Source organism: Callorhinus ursinus, unplaced genomic scaffold (genome assembly GCF_003265705.2).
Source record: "Callorhinus ursinus isolate GAN/ISIS: 27379988/994484 unplaced genomic scaffold, GSC_fseal_2.0 scaffold8, whole genome shotgun sequence".
Taxonomy (NCBI): Eukaryota; Metazoa; Chordata; class Mammalia; order Carnivora; family Otariidae; genus Callorhinus; species Callorhinus ursinus.
In genome coordinates this window covers 29,760,873-29,781,650 of record NW_027397070.1, presented here as the reverse complement: position 1 = coordinate 29,781,650, position 20,778 = coordinate 29,760,873, and the positions used below count along the sequence as shown (strand labels likewise).

Below are 20,778 nucleotides of genomic sequence, written 5' to 3'. Positions count from 1 at the left end.
CAGTGACTCCCTTCTTTAGGCAAAGTTTAATTTGGGTTCTTTTAAAAATTAGCAGTGAATATATGTGTTTCAGAATATCAAAAGACTAGAGATTATTCAAAGAATGCTTAACTGTCTTTTCTTTCTGCAACAATGTTCAGGCATGACCACATTGATTTAATCACTCCACTTAGGAAATTTCTTCATTTTTCATATGTCCAAGTGGATCTGAACACACCCAACGGACACAAGCTCATTTTTTATGGAAACGGATACAAGGGCTTTGACCCCAACTAACGTCTGCTCCAAAGTGAGCTGAAGGAGGTATGATGGCCTTTTTAAAAATAACCTCTTCTGGGGTAAAAAATAAATTATAGTGTTATCCTGTCAAAACTTGGTGACCACATTTGAGGCAAGTTTGATGGGCAGATTCTCCTCCGTTCTTTATTAGCAACATTAATCAGAAGGCTGGCACAGTTTGTGAACAGCTTCTCATGGGAACTTTGCAAGCCTTCCTATTGCAATAATGTGAAATTAATGTCTCTTATCTCATGTTTGTTTTTATTTTTAAAGATTCTATTTATTTATTTGACAGAGAGACAGCAAGAGCAGGAACACAAGCAGGGGGAGTGGAAGAGGGAGAAGCAGGCTTCTTGCTGAGCAGGGAGCCTGATGTAGGACTGGATCCCAGGACCCTGGGATCATGACCTGAGCCGAAGGCAGACACTTAACGACTGAGCCACCCAGGAGCCCCTAAATTAGTGTCTTAGATGTCTGCAGATTCTGTTAAGACTTACTTGAGAACAACTGTTAACAGTCCATTTGTTATTACTGCCTTTTTTTTCCTGAGAGACAAGAAAATATTTATTTTTTTTAAAGATTTTATTTATTTATTTGAGAGACAGAGAGAATGAGAGAGAAAGCACATGAGATGGGGGGAGGGTCAGAGGGAGAAGCAGACTCCCTGCTGAGCAGGGAGCCCGATGCGGGACTCGATCCAGGGACTCCAGGATCATGACCTGAGCCGAAGGCAGTCGCTTAACCAACTGAGCCACCCAGGCGCCCGACAAGAAAATATTTAAACCTTTGGTGCATATGAGGGGGTTTTCAGGTTTAGAGTCTCCAAAAACATGCATATTGCCTTCAAGGCGGTAGCTACCTCTGGGGAAAGATGGACAGGAATGGGATCAGTGGGAGTATAAAAGAAGCTGCAATTAATCTGTAACATCTTATTTTTTCAAAGAAAAAAGGTGTGGGGCACCTGGATAGCTCAGTCAGTTAAGCGTCTGACTTTTGGTTTCAGCTCAGTTCACAATCTCAGAGTCACGAGGTAGAGCCCATCCTTGGGCTCTGTTCTCAGTGTGGAGTCCGCTAGAGTTTCTCTCTCTCCCTCTCCCTCTGCCCCTCCCCCTGCTTTCAGTCTCTCTCTCTCTCTCAACTAAATAAATAAATCTTTAAAAAAAAGAAAAAAGAAGAAAAGGGAGGCAAATATTGTAAAATGGTAACATTTTAAAGCTGGATGGTGGGCATCCAGCTCTTTCTTGTATGCTTGAAATGTTATACTTAAAAAAAAAGAGATAAAGAAAAAAGTTGGAGGACAAACAACAAATTTGGAAAAATATATTTAAAATATGTATGATAAAAGGATCTATTTTCATAAAATATAAAGATACATCAATAAGGTAAAACAAGGGCGCCTGGGTGGCTCAGTCAGTTAGGCGACTGCCTTCGGCTCAGGTCATGATCCTGGAGACCCGGGATCGAGTCCCGCATCGGGCTCCCTGCTCAGCAGGGAATCTGCTTCTCCCTCTGACCTTCTTCCCTCTCATGCTCTCTATCTCTCATTCTCTCTCTCTCAAATAAATAAATAAAATCTTAAAAAAAAAAAAAATAAGGTAAAACAAATGACCCAATAGAAAAAAAAAAAAAACAGAAAAATCTGCAAAGGATTTGAAATGGGGAATTTATAGGACAATAGTTAACAAACTTATAAAATAGCCTAAACATATATGGGTTTCTCCATGTGTGTCTATGTGCATATACTCATGAAACAAATGCAAATCAAGAAAACAACACTACTTTTCACTATCATATTGGCAAAATGTCTTAAATTTGACAAAACTGTTAGCAATGATGAGGAGAAACATTCTCAGGTGTTTTTGAGAGGAGTATGAATTGGTGTAATCATTCTGGGGGTGAAATTTTTTTTTAAGATTTTTATTTATTTATTTATTTGAGACAGACAGAATGAGAGAGAGAGAGAGAGCACATGAGAGGGGGAAGGGTCAGAGGGAGAAGCAGACTCCCTGCCGAGCAGGGAGCCCGATGCGGGACTCGATCCAGGGACTCCAGGATCATGACCTGAGCCAAAGGCAGTCGCCCAACCAACTGAGCTGCCCAGGCGCCCCTGGGGGGTGAAATTTTTTAAACACATTCTCTTTGAAAGAATAATTTCATTTTTAGGGTTCTTCCTTTGATATAGTTGCATAAATGCACAAAACTGTATGTATAAAGGATCATTTATCGGAGTAAAAAATTGAGGAAAAAAAGTAAATTCCCACCAACGGAAGACAGATTAAAATGATGTTGATACAGCCAATATACAAAATATTGTGCATTGACAAATGAAGATGTCCACAAGACAACGAAAGTCTAAAAAGAGCAAGTAGTAAAACCTCAGGCTCAATACACTCCTATTTGCATTAAAAAGCATACTTTATACATATATGCGCAAACAAATGTCTGAAAGAAATGTAACAGTAATTATCTTTAGGGGATGAAACTGGAGATTGGGAATGGGCAGGAAACCATTTATGTCCTCTCAAACTTTCATTGCATCAGTTAAGAACTCTATGCTACAAATGACAGAAAATTAAAACTCAAACTGCCCTGAGAAATGAGTGAATTTATTGGCTAAATTTAACTGAAAAATCTGTGGGGGAGTTTCAGGTTTATCTAGAACCAGGGCTCAATGTCACCAAGATGCTTTTTCTGGTGTTGACTTTGTCTTTTGCACATGAATAGTGCCCTCTGGGGGTGTATACCTGATGCACTGATACTCTGAAAAGCTCCCTTCAAGTTAGCAACGCGGTGACCATTACCAAAGGCAAGAGTGAATGCTTCTCTTCACTGGGGTCATCGATTCTAATTGGATTATATGCCCATCCTTGATTCAAGCATTGTCATTTTGGCAATTGGCTTGGGGTCAATTCTACCCAAACCATATAATATAGAAGGGGGTCTTGATAATTTCCCCAAATAAAGAGGAATGCTGGGCGGCAAACAGCAAATATCCACCACTGCTAGATAATGTTTTACCAAGTGCATATAATCTATCTATCTACCTACCTATCTATCTATCTTTCTATCTATCTATCATCCCCTAGGGCCTAGACTTTGAGCTTCATAGGAAGGGACTATGTCTGTGTTGTTCATTTGTTCATTATTCTGTTTGTTTTTTTAAGATTTTATTTATTTGTCAGAGAAAGAGAGCAAGAGAGCACAAGCAGGGGGAGTGGCAGGCAGAGCCGACAGAGGGAGCAGCAGGCTCTCCGCAGAGCAGGGAGCCTGATTTGGGACTTGATCCCAGAACCCTGGGATCATGACCCGAGGCGAAGGCAGACACTTAAAGGACCAAGCCACCCAGGTGCCCTTCATTATTGTTCTTTGAGTCTAAGGTGGTTTCCTGGCCCAGGGTAGGCTGTCAGAATATTTGTAGAATAAAAACAAAACAAAACAGGGCACCTGGGTGGCTCAGTTGGTTAAGCGACTGCCTTCGGCTCAGGTCATGATCCCGGAGTCCCAGGATCGAGGCCCACATCGGGCTCCCTGCTGAGCAGGGAGTCTGCTTCTCCCTCTGACCCACCCCCCTCTCATGCTCTCTCTCTCTCAAATAAATAAATCTTTAAAAAAAAAAAAACCAACCTGCCTTGCAACTTCACTCCTAATCATTGGTTACTAACTAGAAAAAACTTAGCCACAGAATGAGCATTATCAGGCATCTTTCACAGTATCTTCTTAAGTGATCAGAAGACTGATGCAGTGAGAGATACACAATTTTTAGGGGAAACACTTATGGCTCTTTTAAACATTTGCTGGTACTGTTTTTTGTTAATAGAAATTATGCAATACATCATGTGGATTCATTATTCCTGAACTACTGCAATAATGGGTGAACTCAGCAAAGTTAATCACTTTGTTCTTCAAACAGGAGTTTAGGGTCAGGCTAGTTTAATACTTCTTCCAAAAAAATAAAAAATTATTAAAATTAATTAAAAAAATAAAAAAGACTTCTTCCTCCTCTTCCCTTGGTCCTTCTCTGGGTACTCCAGTCACTGAGAACTGCTTCCACCTGTGCAATTGGCCACATAATTAGGGTTGCCAGACAAAATATAGGATGCTCAGTTACATGTAATTTCAGATAATTATTTTTCAGTATAAGTATGTCCCAGCTATTGCATGGGACCAGATATTGCATGGGGATATACTTAATACTAAAAAAGTCATTTGTTATCAGAAATTCACAAACTAAGCATTCTATATTTTTATTTGCTATAGTTTATTGTTTTTATTTGCTAAATCTGGCAACCCTACACATAATACCAGGTGCCTGTGACTATTTTCAGTTTGCTGAAGGGTAAACCACTGGGCTTCCTGGAGGATAAAATACCTGATCATTGGATCTTCACTTTTTAATCTGCCTCTTTTACATTTAAAGAGCAGTTACAAAGTAAACCCCTGTGTAACTACCACCCAGGTTAAGAAACAGGACAGAACAACGCCAGTACCTTAGAAGCCATCTCTTCCTCTCCTCTGATGGCCTCCTCTCCCCGCCCCTCAAGGGTAACCATTGTCTCGACCTTTATTATCACTCTCTGGTGTTTCTTTAGGTTTGCCACCTATGTATGCATCTATAAACAATATATTTTGACTGTTTTTGAACTTCATATAAAAATGAATATATCCGTGATCGTTGCGACTTTTTTTTAAAGTTTTTATTTATTTATTTGAGAGAGAGCACGAGCGCGGGGAGAGGGAAAGGGAGAAGCAGACTCCCCACTGAGCAGGGAGCCCTACGCGGGACGCAATCCCAGGACCATGACCCAAGCGGAAGGCAGACACCCACCCCACTGAGCCGCCCAGGCGCCCCTCTTTGACTTTTTTGTTTAAGATTTTGTCGAGAGAGAGAGAGAGAGAGAGAGAGAGAGAGAGAGAGAGAGAGAGAGAGAGAGAGAGAACGCACAAACAGGGAGAGAGGCAGAGGGAGAAGCAGGCTCCCTGCTGAGCAAGGAGCCCGATGCGGGACTCGATCCCAGGACCCTGGGATCATGACCTGAGCCGAAGGCAGATGCTTAACGACTGAGCCACCCAGGCGCCCCTCTTTATGACTTCACCCAACACTGTGTGTGTGAGATTTATCTATGTAGCTCTGCTTCCTTAATTCTCGTTGCTAGATAATGTTTCAAAATGTGATTATGCCCATGAGTTATCCATCCACTGAATTGTTTTCTTGTTGATGGTGCCGTTTTCACTTAAATTGACAATTTTAGAATCCTTTAAGTCTATTGTAATTAACTAAAATAACTATCACAAAATAGTTTCGTACTGTTTAGGGAAATTTCTCATACTGAGTATTCCTTCTGAAATTGTTGTTGTGTTTAGTACCAGGGCAAAGTTGAAGGTGGCCAATGTAAAGTGGTTCTCATTTATGGTCACTTAAATTTTGTATTAAGATATAAATATAGTAAAATGCACCGATCTTAAATGTATAATTTGATGAACTTTTACATATGTATATACCTATGTAACCACTACCCAGATCAAGATAGAGAACATTTCCAGCAGCCTTTTAATACCACTTACAGTCCTACAAGGCAGCTGTCTGCCTAAATTTTTGGACACTTACCTAATACAAGCCTGCATGATGTTGGTTTCTGGGCTTTCAGCTGCCACCACGTGGTGAGTCTGTCTACTGCTATTTGATTCCTTTAAAGAAGGACTGAAGCAATTAGATTTCTAAAATGAAAAGTAATTACACAGATTCTGATGAGGCTAACAAAGCAGGTGAGCTAATGTTTCTATTAAAGAGGAAACAAGATTTATCTTCAAAAAGGATTTAAAATCATATGACATCACATATATATATACACAATTTAACTTATAGTTAAATTGAGTGTATAAATTTCTGCTTGAATATTTAGCATATCAAGGGAAAAAAATGGCTTATTGCAAATAGTATTAGCCACTAGCTAAGGTGGTGATGTGTAGAAAGGATAAGAATAAAATTCCAACCCTCCTTCCTGCCTCCCCCACCCCAGTCCCTCAAAGCGTAGCTCTAGGATCCAAAGATGAGGAAGACGTGAGCTGTTTGCTCTGAGCGTACCTAGAGAGGAGTTTGCTGGCCTGATCTGATCATTCGTTTACAAGAGCCTGATCTGAATTGGTCCCTATCCTGGCATGAGGGGAAACGATCTCGGAGTCTTCTGTCTCTAGACAGACCCTGTAGTCTGTTCCTGCTGACCCATGTCAGGCCTGACTCCTGACAATTTCCATAAAGGGAAGTGCCCATGGCCCGGAATGGCGCCTTCACTATCTCAGAGGAGTGCCTGTATCATTGTACAGATGGCCAGGGCTGGACTTGGGTGATGATGCTGTACTGATTCTCCTGAACTTAAAACCTTGGAATTTGTCACCTCTCTACCCTCATGTGGCCTGTGTACTCTTTTTGTCTTCCTTTGCCTGTGTCTTTTCCCTCAAGGTCCAGCTCAAGGCTCTAGACCCTGTGTTCTCCCATAGAATCCAGTGGGCTACTGTCTCTGAATCCGTAGAGCCCTCGTTTTTGGTATCACTCATTTTAACACTTAATCACACACTGCCAGGGTCCCCTCAAGCACCAGTGGGAAACTGTGATCTAGAGATTAAGGGTTTTTTTGTTATGAGAAGCTTGTTTCTGGGGGGAAATAAAAGTGTTATTTAAAAAAAATAAAATTACATGCAAGTAATTTATTCAAACTATTGAACTTAGTGATATGTTTATTATTATTGTACTGTATTCTGACTACCAATTTCTATAGTTCCCTTTGGAATTACACCATTCTATCATGGCTACCTAACACTAACATCTTAAAATGTACACTGAAATTTTTGAATACTTGCTAAATATACATCAAATAGGTCTTTCCAGTATTTTACATGGGGGGGAAAAAAAGAATTCCAGCACTGAAAATTTTAAGAAATATTAAAGAAAAGTACAGATAAGTTAAATGATTAAATAATTTCAGCATGCAAATGCATGTTGAAGAATGAGAGGGAAGAAGAAAATGGATGGACACTAAATGTTTTATTCCCATAAATGTGGAGCTTATTAAGATTCTGTTACGGGGAAGATTCCAGGTAAAGGTGTAGACTGTGACACATGATTCATCCTGCCCCCTCCCACTGAAATTCCAAAGACAGATCATTTTAAAAGCACAAAACCATATCAGTAGAAAACAGAGTATCATCAGTATACCAGAAATTTTGAGAACTACTTGGAAAATAGAAAGCAAATGGGGGGTGCCTGGGTGGTTCAGTCAGTTAAGCGACTGACTTCGGCTCAGGTCATGATCCTGGAGTCCTGGGATCGAGTCCCGCATCGGGCTCCCTGCTCAGCAGGGAGTCTGCTTCTCCCTCTGACCCTACCCCCTCTCATGCTCTATCTCATTCTCTCTCTCAAATAAATAAATAAAATCTTAAAAAAAAAAAAAAAAGCAAATGGGTTTGAATTTCCTGAAAAAAAAAATCAATGGAAAAGAAATTGCATCTCAGGACATCAAAGGCCAACCACGTTCTTTCTAAAAGATAGGGGCGCCTGGGTGGCTCAGTCATTAAACATCTGCCTTTGGCTCAGGTCATGATCCCAGGTTCCTGGGATCGAGCCCCCCATCAGGCTCCCTGCTCTGCAGGAAGCCTGCTCTCCCTCTCCCACTCCCCCTGCTTATGTTCCCTCTCTCCCTGTGTCTCTCTCCATCAAATAAACAATAAAATCTTTAAAAATAAATAAATAAAAAGCCTCAGATAAGATCCAGGGTCAGTATCAGCAAATTCAAAGAGGTCAGTATCAGCAAATTCAAAAAGAGAAGTTGGCTGTAGAACAACTCTCGGGGTAGTTTATGCAAGATGGTTCCTGGTGAGAATATTGGGGACTGAGGGGAAAAAAGTCAAAGCCAGACTTGTAGTAATTTAAGAATTTGTGCCAGGACGCCTGGGTGGCTCAGTCAGTTAAGCATCTGCCTTCAGCTCAGGTCATGATCCCAGGGTCCTGGGACCAAGCCACACATTGGGCTTCCTGCTCACCGGGGAGTCTGCTTCTCCCTCTCCCTCTGCCCCCCCCCCACTTGAGCACCCCCCCCAAAAAAAAACAAATAAAATCTTAAAAAAAAAAAAAAAAAAGAAGAATTTGGGATGCCTGGGTGGCTCAGTCCATTAAGCAACTACCTTCAGCTTGGGTCATGATCCCAGGCTCCTGGGATCGAGTCCGGAGATGGGCTCCTTGCTCAGTGGGGAGCCTGCTTCTTCCTCTGCCTGCTGCTCCCCCTGCTTGTGCTCTCTCTGACAAATAAAATCTTAAAAAAAGAATTTGTGCCAAAAAAGCACTGAACAAGATACTTTATAATACTAAAGGCAGAAAAAATATTAAAGGCAAAATTCACAATGAAAATATAAAATCTATGCACCAATAACTCAACATCAATAGTCGTAAGGCAAAAAACTATAGAAAATACAAGGAAAAATAGAAACACACTAGAAGAGGGTGCCTCAGATGGTTAAGTGTCTGCCTTCGGCTCAGGTCATGATCCCAGGGTCCTGGGATAGAGTCCCGCATCAGGCTCCCTCCTCCTTGGGAGCCTGCTTCTCCCTCTGCTTCTCTCTCTCTCTCCCTCTCTCATGAATAAATAAATAAAATCTTAAAAAAAAAAGAAACACACTAGAAGATACAGACTTCAATTCACTTCCCTTAATCTGTTAGAGCAAGTAGATAAAAAATAATATAGAAGTAATGACTTCAAAGTGTCCAAAGGAAGATTTTTTTTTTAAATGTAGCCTTATTGCTAATTAAGCATGAGGACAAAATAAAGACATCTGGGAATAAAACATTTACCATTCACACTCCCTACCTGAAAAAAATTACTAAAGGAAGTCCTTCAGCACAGAAGTAGGAATCCAAGCCATCAGGTTATACAATAATGGTGGCAACTAAGTAGAACCAGAAAAAATGAAGGAAAGATTTAAGCAGCAAATTTTTTTAAAGATTTATTTATTTGAGAGAGAGAAAGAAAGAGTAGGGGGCAGAGGCAGAAGCAGACTTCCCGCTAAGCAAGGAGCTTAATCCCAGGACCCTGAGATCATAACCAGAGCCGAAGGCAGACGCTTAACTGAGTTACCCAGGCGCCCTAAAGCAACAAATTTTTAATGCCATAAGATTTGGTTTCTTCCTGAATTAGTCCAATCACAATATTTGCTTTATAGTAAATACTTATGTGATCATAGTATCATACATGCTGTTTATTGGCTTCACTTTGGAGTATCAAACAATGCTCAAAGTACAGGACATTTCTATGACAGAGTAGCAGGTGAATGTCATAAACTTTGGCAATTTAAAAATTATGTGGCAGGATATAAACTTCAGCCAACAAATTCAAGTATGTAAGAAATATCACTTTATCTTCCACACTTCAATTTTTAATTTCTGCCTCTGGGGAATATTCCCTTTATTCCCCTTGCCTCCCTTCTAAGACCTGCTTGATGGGAAATGTAAACACATCTTGGGATTTCTCTGCCTTCCCTGGGTCCCAAAGTACACAGTTACCAAAGCATCAGAGAGAAGGGGGACCTTCCAGTCATCAGTAATCTGTGCTCAGGTAACTGAGAGCCTCAACAAATGGTTGTTTCCAATGCAGCAGATCTCTGCTCCTTTGGAGCCCCACATGTGGTATGAGAGTCCTAGCTGAGGTTTGGGAACCTTGTGCCAGTCCTGCCTTCCCCAGATATCTGACAATGCTATCTCTTCTGAGCTTGTCCCCCTCCACAGGGCTCCGCCATGGAGCAGGGTTTGCATCTCCTGCAGCTTCTCAGCACCACCCTCATGAAAACTCCAGGAGAAGCCTCTCCCCACCTCTTGCTTCTGTAAGTCATCATACTCCCTTTCTCAAATCCTATGCAACTCAGTGAGTTTAGGCTTATGGAAAACAAAAGCCAGGAAAAATTTTACAAGTTAATTCTGCTTTCCTCCCTGTCCTAAACCTCCCCTGAAGTGATAAAATGCAGCGCCCCTTACTTGCCTGAATGGAGAAATGGAAAAGAGAAAATATAAATTAATATTATACAGTATTACTCAGGCACATTAATATAGCTAAGAAAATTGGGAGGTAGGTAGAAGTAGAAAGATGGGTAATATTCTCATTTTTCATTGTGGGTTCTCATTCCACACTAAACTTGATAAATCCAGAATTAAACATTTAAATATGTTATTTAAGTAAATAAGTAAATAAGGCAACCACTAGAAAACATTTAAAAGTATACAAATATAAGCAATAAAATCCAGAGGTAGAAGGGTAGTTGGTTCATGATAAATTCATCTTTCATAACAGAATATCAATAGATCCTATGTAAATTTGATAAGACTTGAAATATGATAAACTGAAAGCAGAAGCTATTAACCAGAGTGATTCCTAGGGAATGAATTAGGGACTGGGGAGGAGAGGATGGAGCTGGGGAGAGGAGAGAGACTTTTTCTTCATTTTAAGCTTTTTTATTCTAATTTTCTTTATTATGTGCATGTAATTCTTTTCTAACAAAAAAAACCAGATTAAATAAAGATATGAAGTTATTTTAAATACACTGTCTCATTAATTTTTATGATATATTTAATAAAGAATTCACACATTAAAATTTGCCTATGGGCACTAGGCCTTTTTTTTTTTTTTTTAAGATTTTATTTGACAGAGAGAGACACGGCAAGAGAGGGAACACAAGCAGGGGGAGTGGGAGAGGGAGAAGCAGGCTTCCTGCTGAGCGGGGAGCCCGATGCGGGGCTCGATCCCAGGATGCTGGGATCATGACCTGAGCCGAAGACAGATGTTTAACGACTGAGCCACCCAGGCGCCCCACTAGGCCTTTATTTTAATGATTCAATAGTTAATTCCTTCTCATATTATAAACACCTGCTAAAAAAAATCCACACTGTAAAACAAATCTTAGTTTTATACAGATGCACGAATAATTTACCCAAAAAGAAACACTTGGGAAACAACTAGAAGGAAACACTAACAAAAATTAACAGGAGTAACAAAGCAGTGTTAATGAGTATGCAGTCTTCTCAAAAGAAGAAATCATCCAAATATTTCATTATCAGTCACAAAATAATCATCCAGCAAAACCATTTCTAATAATCTATTCCAGCACTGTTAAATCACAGTTCCTATCTATACTCTATCAATATAAATCACATTATATATTTAGTCATGAAATCTGAACTTCATGCAACACATGTACATGGGTCCTGAATATGAGAAAGTATATATTGTAGTCATTAAGAACATGGACTTAGCACATGCATCAGAGTATAAATTCCTTCAGGAACTGGGCAAATTCCTTTATTCCTGGCTCTCATTTTTTTTTAGACAGTTACTTACCCACTGGATGCTAGTTATTGTCCAAAAAATTTATTATCCGTTCCCTTTTGGATCCCAAACTTCCATCTGACATGTTAATTGCAAACATTTTGCCACTCCATTGCTTTTCCTTTTAGTTTCATCTTGGGCAAATGTTTCTTACTTTATATAGACAGTATTTGAATTTTTCTATTTTGTGACAAATAATTTCCTTTAAGCTTTCTGTAATTTCTAAATTATTGGAGCACTTGTTACTCAGTAACCCCCCCATCTGGGATTCTCTAAGAAATAATCAAACTGTGGTGCCTTGGTGGAGCAGTCGGTTAAGCACGTACAACTCTTGATTTCAGCTGGGGTCATGATCTCAGGGTCAGGATCTAGCCCCATGGAGGGCTCTGTGCTCGGCGGGGAGTCTGCTTGAGATTCTCCCTCTTCTTCTCCCTCTGTCCCACTCCCCCCCACACCCCCCGCCCTGCGCACTCTCTCTTTCTCAAATAAACAAAATCAATCAATCTTTTTTTTAAAAAGATCCCTTTCGGGTGCCTGGGTGGCTCAGTTGGTTAAGCGACTGCCTTCGGCTCAGGTCATGATCCTGGGGCCCCGGGATCGAGTCCCGCATCAGGCTCCCTGCTCAGCAGGAAGTCTGCTTCTCCCTCTGACCTTCCTCCATCTCATGCTCTCTCTCTACCATTCTCTCTCTCTCAATAAGTAAATAAAAATCTTTAAAAAAAAAAAAAGATGTTTTTAAAAAAAAAAGATCCCTTTCACACTGAAATGGATCACACTCAGAAGGAGGTGGCAGTGGGGCACCTGGGTGGCTCAGTTGGTTAAGCCTCTGACTCTTGGTTTCAGCTCAGGTCATGATCTCAGGGTTGTGAGATCAAGCCCTGCGTTGAGCCCTGGGCTGAGCCCTGTGCACACTCAGAGTCTGCTTGCGTGTCTGTCCCTCTGCCCCTCCCCCCCAAAATAAATAAAATCTTAAAAAAAAAAAAAGGAGGTGGCACTACTGGGGAATGATAGGTGGTGATGTAAATATATACATTTTGCCTTAACGGGTATTTTTTACTTCTTTCAGTTTTTAAAAAATAGTTTAAAAAAATTATGTCACTTTCTCCCATTGTAAAGACCAGGGAAATAAAGAAAAAAATGTTGAGATATAAAAGAAAGGCTTGAACAACACCTGTCATTTTAAAAGGCGTTAAAGGAGGGCGCCTGGGTGGCTCAGTTGGTTAAGCGACTGCCTTCGGCTCAGGTCATGATCCTGGAGTCCGGGGATCGAGTCCCACATCGGGCCCCCTGCTCAGCAGGGAGTCTGCTTCTCCCTCTGACCCTCCCCCCTCTCGTGCTCTCTCTCTATCTCATTCTCTCTCTCAAATAAAATCTTAAAAAAAAAAAGAAAGATGTGGGTTTTTTAAGATGTGTTTTTTAAATAACTGAAGATTTTAACATTTAATTAGATCTTTAGGGACATATAGTTAGATTGAGTCATTTGCAGGAATTTTTTTTTTTTTTTTTTTTTTTTGACAGAGAGAGCGAGAGAGGGAATACAGGCAGTGGGAGTGGGAGAGGGAGAAGCAGGCTTCCCGCGGAGCAGGGAGCCCAATGCGGGGCTCTATTCCAAGACCCTGGGATCATGACCTGAGCTGAAGGCAGACACTTAACGACTGAGCCACCCAGGCACCCCTATTTGCAGGAATTTTTAAGCTACTATTTATTGTACAAAAACTATTACAGTACTAGTAGAAATTAAAATACAAGAAAGTTCCATACAATCTTGCCACATCACACAGTTCCATCCAGGATTTGTCAATATGCGTGTTTAACTTTTAAATAATTGCAATCTGTCAACTCTGTATTTATATATTCTCACATAATTTTGCAGGTGTGTACTTAAATTTTACAGTAAATTTGAAGCTTTTAATCACTTTGAAAGGAGTTCACAGCAGCAGCAAATGAACCCTTGTCACTTTATATAGAACATCTACATAATAAAAATGTCAATCAACATATTTTTTGCATTTCTGTTGTTTTCTAAAACCAGTTCTGAGGGAAGAATCAACAGCTGTTAATGATTGGTGAAAGAAAGCAGCAATAAGTGGAGGAGAAAAGAAGTCTGAATGAATTTGACTTCCCTTAAATTTCAAAATGAACATTGAGGTGGGGAAATGATGCTCCAAAACAATGATTTACAGTGTTGCGAATTAAGGAAAATCTTACCCATCCTTTACCACAATGGAGACTGATTGGGAAACATCTTCAATGCTTGTTTTCTAGAAAGACTAGCAATTTATAGTTGTGACCAACTAACACTAAATTTTGCCATTTTTACTAACTTTTGAGAGCAATACCTCTTTGCTCTTCATTTTTCAATTTTTTTTAAAGATTTTATTTATTTATTTGAGAGAGAATGAGAGATAGAGAGCACGAGAGGGAAGAGGGTCAGAGGGAGAAGCAGACTCCCTGCTGAGCAGGGAGCCCGATGTGGGACTCGATCCCGGGCCTCCAGGATCATGACCTGAGCCAAAGGCAGTCGCTTAACCAACTGAGCCACCCAGGCGCCCCCATTTTCAAATATTTTAATCAGATATGCACATAGTTTCTATTGGTAGATCCAAGGATACTGTTATTATTGTTGACATGGTTAATATTTTAAGGTACCATTTATTGAAAATCTATTATTTGTCAGGTACTTTAATTTATCTTAAAATTCCATGAGGGAAGTATTATCAAAGGGAGGCTCAGGAAGAAGTAAGTCTCTTGACCAAGGCCCTATGGAGCCTTTAACCCATGGATTTAAAAAGTGGCAGGATTGGAATTTAAACCCACGTCTCTATGGGGCCAAAGCCCACACTCTTTTCACTACTACCCTATTCTCATCGCGATAGCCTGCTAATCCAAGGCTTGGTTTACAGGGACTCCAGAGCCACTAGAAATTAAAAGTTTGTTAGGTGTATAAAGTAAGAGCATCTTTAAAACATGGAAGAACAGGGGCGCCTGGCTGGCTCAGCTGGTTAAGCATCCAACTCTTGATTTCAGCTCAGGTCATGATCTCAGGGTCCTGGGATTGAGCCCCGCCTCGGGCTCGGTCCTTAGTGGAGAGTTGGCTTGAGGATTCTCTCTCCCTCTCCCCCCACTGGTGCTCTCTCTGTCTCAAATAAATAAATCTTTAATAAATAAAAAATAAAACATGCAAAAGCAGAACAAATTTCTGAAAAGGAGAATCCTTTATCTGCAATTCCTTCATCTTTTGATTCTAAAGGAAAATTTAGAGCCCCTTTTGCCTTCCTTTACCTTTAATTGTTCAAATTAATTAATGAATTAAGTTCCATTCACCACCCAGCCCCCACTTCCTGCCTTGCCGGAAACAGGGCTGGTCCAGAGAACACAGGAGTGCCCATAGGATTTGGTCCTCCTGCTAACTTTCCCCTTTGTGGTCAGCTAATGGTAATTACCCTCCTAAAGTACTCACTGTACACCTGCTATTTAAATAGGTTATTTCATTCAATTTTTACCATCTTATGAAATAGATGTTTTGATATTACCTATGTTAATGAAGTTTGAGAACAGAAATTGAGTAGCTCCAGTCCTAGAGCCCAGGTTGGTTAGACCCTAAAACTGCTTTCCACCCTTTACATTACAAATTTTTCTGGAATTAGTGAATAATTCATCTTGCTCCTTTTTGGTAATCCCATTTCAAGATTTCAAGACTCCATTTCAAGATGCCCATAGATAAAGTCCATCAGATGAAGACCACCAGGAACACACTTGTAGTTAAATTTGGGTTTATTTACCTGCTGCAAGAGAGAGCATAAGGCCTCCTCCCGGACCCTGGGATGTCTGGGCAACAGAGACCTGGGAGGGGCTTACCTCAGGGTTGGAGCCCGTGCCTAAGGATTCTGAAGAGGGACCAGGAGAAGTGGGGTTCGGGCCTGAACTGGTGATGTCATGAAGCAGGAGCAGTTGAGCAACTGAGGTTTCTCTGCAGTTTTTGTTCTGGAGGCAACAGGAACAAAGGGGAACAATAGATATCACTGATAAAGAAAAAAAAGAAAGAAAGAAAAGGTAATAATCACTCCAAAGGACAGGATCTGTATAGCCAGAGGAAAAACATTGTTTACATGGCCTCGCCTTCAGTTGGAAACATTTTAGAAGTTCTCTTAGGAATATTCTACTCTGATTACCTGTTTCCTTGGAAACTACAATTTAAAAACCTCTTATCTGAAGCTCTTGGTTAGAAATTGAGGCTGTTTCCCTGTGTTAAAGTAACCCACAGGGCTCAGATCTTCTGAGTAGGAATGAGACATTCCATTTTCACTGATATTTCAAATAACTATGTTTCTCAAAAATTTGAGAGCATTTCCCAATAGAAAGGTAATGCAAGCCACACACGGAATTTAAAATTTTCTAATAGCCACATTAAAAAGAAACAGGTGAAATTCATTTTAATAGGTTTTAACTCAACATACCCATAATTTATCCAAAATATTTCAACACAGAGTATAAATATTAGATATTCTTTTTTTTTGGTACGATGGCTCCCAAATCCAGTATAGCAGATCTCAATTTGGACCTTAGATTTTCATTAGAAAGCTTGATCTGTATTTAGATGTCATAAAATTTAGAGTTGAAAAGTATATCCACATACCCAAGTTGTTACAAGCATACCTAAAAACTTCCCAGTAACTGAACCAAATTTAAACTACTTGAGATTAAGTAAAATTAAAAATTAAGTCCTTAGTCACCCTAGTTACATTTCAGGTACTCCACAGCCACATGTGGCTGGCAGCAACCACTTTGGACAGCTCAGGTGTGTGATTTTAGAGAATACGTTTTCTCACTACCAAGCCCTTGACAGTAACTAACAAAAGCAGATTTTACAGGTTCACAATTACCCTCAGTTCTTTTTCTTTTTCTACTATTCATAGAGGCCTCTTTTAGGCAACCAACTTGAACAATGGAGACTTGAGCGAGGTAGGAGGGCCCACGGTGACCACTGGGCTGAATACAAACAGGCCCATTAGGTGACTCACCTCAAAATATCCGAAGTCCTAGCTGACCAATGAGCTACTCACACCCTACACAGTTACCAAAAAAGGAAAATTCCACAGGTTCCCATACCTCCTCACCTTCCCTCCCACCCCCACCACCTCTTGACAGTGTCTGTTTTGCTGTCCTTCCCACTGCTTCCTTGAGGTGTATTCAGTAAACTTCTTTCTCCTTTGTCTGTCTGGGGTGAGTTCTTTCTCTTCCCATGCTCTGGCCTCCACTCCGTCGTGTCGCCCTACATTTGGTGGCCCGCATCCAATCAGGAGACCCCACTCTATTCCCTTCTCTTTTGTAACCACAAATTCTCTGCCACATTAAATGAACTCAATTTTCTTGGATTCCAGTTTTTCTCTTCGGCTGCAGGGCAGGCTCCGTCACCTTAAATTGAAACTCAGGGCTGCTGATCAGCCCTGTTTTCTCCCTTTCACAGGGATTCCCTCATCATTGTGAGCTAGGAGCATTCTCTCTTCCTTCTCCCAAGTGCATCCTTAATAGCATAAAGGAATTATGAAGTTTTTCAAAGCTCTGCCCTGAAATTAGATGCCATTACAAGTAAGATACACCTTAAGTTCTTTGGGACAGAAATCATTAAAAGCGCCCTCAGCATTGAAGAGTTTTGCCAGACTGTGGATAGCCCTCCCATCTACTTTAGTCTGTGAGGATAGGGCCTCAGAGATTGGGCATGTGTGTAACTCTTGATGACTTAATGGGGGAAAAGTATACCCACATTCACATTTCAGTTCTGTCTTTGGCTAATTATGAATCGGTAAATCATTTTAATCAGCATGTTTTCTGAGGCGTGCCCTGATATTTGCTACAATATTGCGTGAACATCTTTAGTTTTCAGAATACAGGAAGCCAAAGAGAAACATTGGTATGATCATGTTGAGAGGCAGCCTGGTATTCCAGAAAGAGCATAAACATTGAAGTCAGAGGTGTGGATTCAAATCTGTAGTCAAGTAGTCAAGGCATGAAGAAGTACTATCCCTTTAAGATGGGCCAGTAGCATGGCTTTAAAGGGGGGACTTAGAGTCAAAAACCAGCTACCTGCTGAGTCTGCAATGCTCTGTTTCTTTAGGTCAGAATTAGATTAATATGTATTAGATTTATCCTGAAGAAGTATTTGTGTAAAGTTACATTTTATATAGTATGTGTGCACCAGGCAATAGACTCAAAATGCAAGCCTAAGGATTTTTACAGTCACTGAAAGGAACATTCTGACATCATTTCATGTCCCCATTTAAACTATAAGAAAATGTCACCAAATAGTCAATACAAATAATGCTCTTTGCGGGGCACCTGGGTGGCTCCGACAGTTAAGTGACCGAGTCTCTGTTTTGGCTCAGGTCATGATCTCAGGGTCATGAGATGGAGCCTGAATCAGGCTCTGCACTAGGCTTGGAGCCTGCCTAAGATTCTCTCTCTCCCCCCCCACTGCCCCTCCCACCACCACGTGCCCCCACTCTCATGTCTGCTCTCTAAAAAAAAAAAAAATGCTCTTTGCATGATCATTGAAATGATTGAAATGTATTGGCTTACAGCACTCCATTTGCTATTTTACTGAGCAATTTTATTGACTATAAAACTTGAATGTTTTTAAACAATTTTATGATTACCAAACAATTTAGGTTCATTGTAGAAAAATTAGGAAAATATGTAACCAAAATAGAAACTGAAAATTTTTTTTTTTAAAGATTTTATTTATTTATTTGACAGAGAGAGACACAGTGAGAGAGGGAATACAAGCAGGGGGAGTGGGAGAGGGAGAAGCAGGCTTCCCGCTGAGCAGGGAGCCCGATGTGGGGCTCGATCCCAGGAACCTGGGATCATGACCTGAGCTGAAGGCAGATGCTTAACGACTGAGCCACCCAGGTGCCCCTGAAAATTACCTCTTATTACACTCTCTGGATCTAAGAATTATTGGAATTCTGACATTTCCTTTTTCCTTTGTCCACTTTCTCTGCATGACCCAGGGCAGGTTACTTTAAGGTACATCACTTACCTGTATCTCAGTTTCCTAACCCTAGCTACCTCATAAGGTTCTTGTGAGGACTAAATGCGTAAAGTGCTTTTAAAACAGTGCCTGCTGCATAGCAAAAGTTTATTAACTATTAGCCATTATATTAAATATATTCTACTTCCCCAAACTGGATTAAAACCATATAGTTTTGGGTTCTGCTTTTTAAAAAGCTTTTCATTACTTTGACAGTACTTTCCCATCTTTTTTTTTTTTTAAAGGCCTCGTTGATAAGGCTATTGCTCCATGTAGCACCAGAATCCTCTTCTTGGAAAAACGGTTTTGAGATTTTTATGGATAGTTCACCAGTATCTAATTGAGACAGTATTCATTTACAAAAATGTTAATTATTAAATATAAAAACTACTAGGGGCCCTTGGGTGGCTCAGTCAGTTGAGCATCTGACTCTTGATCTCAGCTCAGGATCTCAGGGTCATGAGCTTAGGCCCCATGTTGGGCTCTGTGTTGGGCGTGAAGCCTACTTAAAAAATAAAAATAAAATAATATAAAACAACTACTATGATTTAAAAGGTGGGTAATAGTGCAGTGTTCGGAGGTTACTAGTGTACATTAAAATCTCACTAATTTTAATTTAGTCGTTAATAGCAAGCAGGCCTTCGCTAAGCAGTTGCTGGTTAGCTGATTAAGTGATTGCTTAGCTAAAACAGTTGATTAGTGCTGAATGGGATCGCCATAGCTCCTCCGGATTTGATACAAGATGTTTGTTTACAAGTTCTCCATTGGAAGAATGATTTGAGGGCAAGAACTGTATCTTACTCATTTATATTGTTCCCAGTGCTTAAATATAGTACTTAGTTTAAGATTTTATTTATTTGACAGAGACACAGCGAGAGAGGGAACACAAGCAGGGGGAGTGAGAGAGGGAGAAGCAGGCTTCCCCCTAAGCAGGGAGCCCGATACGGGGCTTCATCCCAAAACCCTAGGATCATGACCTGAGCCGAAGGCAGACGCTTAACGACTGAGCCACCCAGGCATCCCTAGTACTTAGTGCTTAGGGTTCAATGAATGTTGAACTAAATTCTACAAAAAGACTTAAAAGTTTGATAACCAGTAATTTAAATTTGGTGGCTTCTATAACCAATTTTTAAAGGTAAATAAACACAAATTAATACCACAATTTGGTTAATTGTGGGTTATGGAGCTCCTCCCCGACATCCTCCCTGTTAGAAGGTGGAAAATCCTCCAAACTGAGAAGGTACTTTGAGACAGAAAAATGATGCAAGCCACTCCATACAGTCTAGAAAGTTTCATCAAGGGTAACTTACAGACAGCAGGGAATCCAATGAACAAATGATCCAAGCACCACTCAGCTATCCTCCACCCCGACCTGACCTTAATCCTCAGGCTTTATAGAGCGAGGGGCATGGTGGTGAGGTCACAGGGTAGTTATCTGAAGTGGCAACATCTGAGCACCAGAGGATCTCTACTCATTATCTAAAGCAGCACCTTCCATGCACCAGTTCAGGGAAGATCAGAACAAGGCTTCTGGCATTGCAGTTGGGGCTGACATTAACCTCTGGGGGCCTGGAACACATTGCCCTGAGGGAGGTCATTTCAGAGCATGAACAAGATGGAAGGCCAAAAATGGAGTCCGTGTTGTCAGCACCCCGACACCACCACTCTTTACCATTGGATTAATACCCTTTCAGAGTATTAAAAAATAGCTTTGCAATTGGAGTAGATGGAGCAAATGTCCCACTTTCCAAACTATATCAACACATTGAGATCTTATCATCTCCAAGCCTCCAAATAACCACTGACCATGTCTAAAATTTAGTCTCTGTGATCTTTCTTTTTTTAAATTTTATTTATTTATTTATTTGAGAGAGAGAGAGAATGAGAGAGAGAGAGCACATGAGAGGGGGGAGGGTCAGAGGGAGAAGCAGACTCCCTGCTGAGCAGGGAGCCCGATGTGGGACTCGATCCCGAGACTCCAGGATCATGACCTGAGCTGAAGGCAGTCGCTTAACCAACTGAGCCACCCAGGCACCCTCTGTGATCTTTCCCTTAAGAATGACATTGCGAGCGCGCCTGGGTGGCTCAGTTGGTTAAGCGACTGCCTTC

The 20,778-nt window shown here is 40.7% G+C and overlaps 1 protein-coding gene across 2 annotated transcripts in view; it reads left to right on the top strand.

The window, feature by feature from the left end:
* DLGAP5 (DLG associated protein 5) overlaps nucleotides 1–20,778 on the top strand; it is a 109,397-nt gene that overhangs the window by 37,823 nt on the left and 50,796 nt on the right. Inside the window, exon 1 of one of the 2 annotated variants that reach the window (XM_073895246.1) lies at nucleotides 164–303. The exons of the other annotated variant lie outside the window; for it this stretch is intronic. The gene's annotated coding sequence lies outside the window, so the exon portion shown is untranslated. Of the gene's footprint in view, nucleotides 1–163; nucleotides 304–20,778 lie in introns of those variants that run through there. 2 annotated transcript variants of the gene reach the window in all.